The sequence below is a fragment of the Marmota monax genome, unplaced genomic scaffold (assembly GCF_021218885.2).
Source record: "Marmota monax isolate L192 unplaced genomic scaffold, Marmota_monax_Labrador192_F-V1.1 WCK01_AAM20220418_F8-fsc00037, whole genome shotgun sequence".
Taxonomy (NCBI): domain Eukaryota; kingdom Metazoa; phylum Chordata; class Mammalia; order Rodentia; family Sciuridae; genus Marmota; species Marmota monax.
Window position 1 is genome coordinate 10,249,163 of NW_026693245.1, and position 4,395 is coordinate 10,253,557.

Consider the following 4,395-nt stretch of genomic DNA (forward strand, 5'->3'; position numbering starts at 1 on the left):
CTTTCTTTAATTAATTATATTTCTTCTCTTTCTTTCTTTCTTTGAACCATGGCCAAGCACACCTAGACTTCATTTCAGGCTTACCATGTCCTAGATGTCATCTAGTTACTAAGTTATATCTGTATTTTTTTTTCACTCTCACTTCTCCTACCCTTAACTATTAGGATAACCTGACCAATGTCACCCACACAAATGCTATAAATGATACCAAGTCTTTTAAAGATGACTACTCCAAATGGTATTCCTTGTCAAAGTTCTAATTAATATCACAGGACAATGTGATCTTAAATCCAGCTATAGGCTGCCTGTCGTTTTCACATTCAACAAATCAATACCATGTTTCCTAGGTACCAATCATATTTCCTTGAAACCAGGAAACTGATTAAACAGCATGGATAACATCACCTCATTAGTCTCTGACAGTAAATTATGAAGGAATAACATATCGTGGGGCTGGGGTTGTGGGCTCAGTGTAGAGTACTCGCCTAGCATGCATGAGGCACTGGGTTTGATCCTCAGCACCACATAAGTGTAAAATAAAGATATTGTGTCCACCTAAAACTAAAAAAAAAAATGTTTTAAAAAATAACATATCATTTGGAGCATAATCAAGAACCTAAAGATTTGTTTTTGAATTTCCTTGGACATTAGCTGAATTTGTTATTTCCTGACCAGGCCTGTCATTTGTTGCAGTCTGTTCTATAATTTTGGCTTTTTTTCCTTTTCTGTGTCAACAAAGTGGCATATTTTTTGATACTATGTCAGAATCTGGTTTTGCATACTGAATTTGCCTTGATTTGCCATAAAATGGAAGTCCTTGTAACTATCTCAAGGCATTCATGGATGAACCGTTCTTTAAACACAACCAAGTCTTGTCCCACCATCTTCGTGGTTTTTAAAGCCACAATATGTACCATATGGACAAACTGAGAAAACATGGCATATAAGGACCTCTCCAATTCTCCTTTTTAATTTTGTCATTTATGTTGTTGGTTTAAATTGTATGATTTGGCCTGATAACCATGTTTTGCATTCAGTTGTTCAAACAGTCTGAATGACTGGCTTGTTCTCTCTCTTTCAGCTTCTCATCTTAAAATGAGGGTAATATGACAGAATCCTACCCATCCGAAGCAAGTATAGGTATCTGGTTGACAAACTAAAAAGAGAGTATCATCAAATACCATATATAAATTAAGCATTTTCTTTTAACTTAAAACATACAAATTATACACTTACTTATGCATTTTTATGTAGGACATAGGTCTTTTCTTTGAAAATGATTTGCTAGCTGTACTTCACATCTTTTTAATTACCTAATAAAAATTTCCAGATTTGGAATTCTTTAATGTGTGCCAAGAACTCACATATTCTAGATTTTTGCAGGTTTTTTCCTCTGCAATTTTATAGTTGTCCTTATTTAATTTATTGGAAAGTTGTTTATCCTATTTTTCCAAAGCATTCCACTTAATTTTCTTAGGAACAACTCTTCACACTCACATTTAACCAGTTTAAATATTCCTCAAATTGCACAATTGTAACTACTACAATAGGCATGAACAAAAACACGGTTTCTTTTTAGTAATCAGACAACTCAACATGTGTCACAGTAAGCAGACACACACGTTAACCAGAGTGCTTGCTTGCAGGTGGTCTGCGTGCCCTTGTAATTTGTGCTTATGGGCTAGGGAGGAAATGGGAGAACTTGAAGATCTGATGAATTGTTTAAGAGGGGCCTTTTTGCTGGTTGTGCCAAATGTGGTGCCTGGTAATTGTTGTGCTTGGTAATTGTTAATTATTATTAATTCTAGATCAGTGATTCTTGAGCCTTGGTGATTTTCCCTTGCTCTCCCCTGGGAATATCTGTCAATGTCTAAAGACATTTTTGGTTGTCACAATTGGAGAAGTGGAGTTAGTCTCCAGTGAGTAAAGGCCAGATATCCTAAACATCCTCTAACACTCAGGAGCTCCCCTACGATAAAATGCCAGTAGTGCCCAGGTATAGACCCTGTGCTTGACAGTGTTTTAGAAGAACAACAACTATATATGTGTCAATTCATCTTTGGTTCTCTAGAACCTAATACATCTCAATGATCTGTGTTGATGCATGCATGTGGCCTGACTAAATGAGTGAAGGGCCTTTTAGATGAGTAAGGACACATCCTGAGAGTTAGGTCTTAGCCTTCAAAAAAAGTGCAAACAGATGCCTCCCCAGAAAATTGATCCAGATCCCCCTGTATCTAAGCCTGACTCTTAACTATTACAGCTACATTAATCATGGTTGGTTTGATCAGGATCTGCATATATAGCTTTTACCTGTTATATTTACCCACTCAGATTTTTTTTTTAATGCCTTTGGCAATTGGTCTCTGGTTAGTCCCTGAACTCTGCTCCCTCTGTAATTCCACTTTGTCCCTCTGCTCCAGAGAGCCCAATACTCCACCCATCCATTAGCATTCAGCTCCTCACCCCCTTGCTGGCATCGAGAACTCACTCCTCTGCACTGAACAGAGGAAACTTGACAAAAGGGGAACATGAATGTTAGAGATGGTTAGAGCAAGTGAGAGGACAAAAGAAGCCTGGTCCAGGGAAAGAGGAGATCTGGCTTCTCACCCTTTTTCCACTGTTTAGCGGCAGTATTTTGGGTAAAATCTATATTTATCTTTTCTTAACCTTGGTTTTCTCATCCATAAAATAGAAAAAAAAATAATGTTTTTCAACCTATTTCACAAAATGGTTTGCATTAAAATGATAATATAAAGGCGATTTTCAAAGATATCTAAATATCCTAAAATAAATGTCTTTAGCAACAAAAAAGCAGCTTTAAATATGTATTTAAACACCCACATATAAAATACAGATAGAAGAGAGAGAGAGAAAGAGCGCGCGCGAGAGGGTTTTTAACACTATTGCATTCTCAGAGCCATATCTGACATTTGTATAAAGGGCCTTATCTTATGATCTTCATAACCTTGCAAAGCAGGCAGAGAAATATTATTCCTATTCCACAGATGGGAAAACCAATTCCTACAAATTTAGTTCTTCACAAAATTTAAATAGCTTATACATTTCAGGGAGACAGGACCAGGAAACAGCCCTGAACTCTTTCCATAATGATACCCTGCTACTAAGTAGGTCCTTTGAAAACATCAGAATGATTTAGATAAAACAACACACACACAAAAAAATCATATTTATTAGGACAGCTGGCATATAAGGAAGCTGCACAGATATGCCCTAATGACTCTTCGATAGGTATGTTCCAGAACGTAAAATGGAGAAATACTGAAACTAGACAACACTTTGCCTTTTTCTTGCTTTGAAGCATTTTATTTGAAGAGGATTTGCACAGGGTCTTGAAATTTCCCTTCTCATTCAAGTTTTGGCTCTTCTTTTTGTGGCATGAATCTACAGAACAGCAAATGCCATAACTTTTAATTAACACATGACTATTGCCTGTGTTACTCTGTGGGGCTCAGCCAGGCCTAGCAATACTTACAGATGGATGGAAGGGGAGGAAGCACCAGGACTTGAAGTATCTTGGTCCCCAGGGGTGAAACAAAAGGGAGGGAAATGGAACTAAGCAGTTGCAGCTGCAGTTAATTCTGGCTTTGTGTATGGTGTAAGGCAAGTGCAAGAAGCAGTGGTGGAGTGAGAGAGGGTCCCAGCAGGTGTGTGAAGCGTGGGAATGGCATGCTTAAGCTGGATTGCCCCTAGAAGTCCAGGACATTAAGCCAAGAGTCTTAGCAATGAGATTATTCGTGACTCTGGTCCCTAGGAGCTGGACTGGCAAAGCAAAGGGATACTTATGTTCTAAGAGAAGACAGGGAGGTTATTGGGGCCAAGCTCAAAGATAGAAGTCCAGATGCAAAAATGAGGTGCGTTAAAGAAGATGGTATCAGGAACACAGTAGGTGCTGCTTAGTGAGCCCTCTGGGAGAGTTGCCTGTAGCTGAGTTGGAATAGAAGAAAAATGAAGGACTCAGATTCCTGAGTGGACAAAAAAGGACTAACAATTGTCAGTGGGCTGTGGGATCCCTGACTGCCTCTGTGGCCCCTGCATGACACAGTACCAGGCACACTGGCATCTCTAGACTCCAGAACATCCCTTCCCGTGTACTATCCCTGAGGTAGCCTCATAGGTGGTACCACAGAACCACTAGAAGAGAAGAAAAGAAAAATTTAGGAACTTCTGTATGTTAAGATTTCAAGTATATATAGTATTCTTTGCAAATGACCTTTAGTCAATATTGTTCCCTGGTGCCACCTTGTACATGTCACCAACCCACAGAGGTCTTTCCAGGCAGCTAGTCCTGAACTCCTAAACCCGTGAACAGTCCCCATCAGAGGCATCAAAGCAGCAGGGAGGATATTAGGAAAGGAGCAAGAGAGGAGGGGA

At 39.0% G+C, this 4,395-nt stretch overlaps 1 pseudogene; it reads right to left on the bottom strand.

Annotated features, from left to right (window-relative positions):
- Positions 1–256: 256 nt before the first annotated feature.
- Positions 257–1,024, bottom strand: LOC124100692 (U2 small nuclear ribonucleoprotein B''-like; annotated as a pseudogene).
- Positions 1,025–4,395: the final 3,371 nt, after the last annotated feature.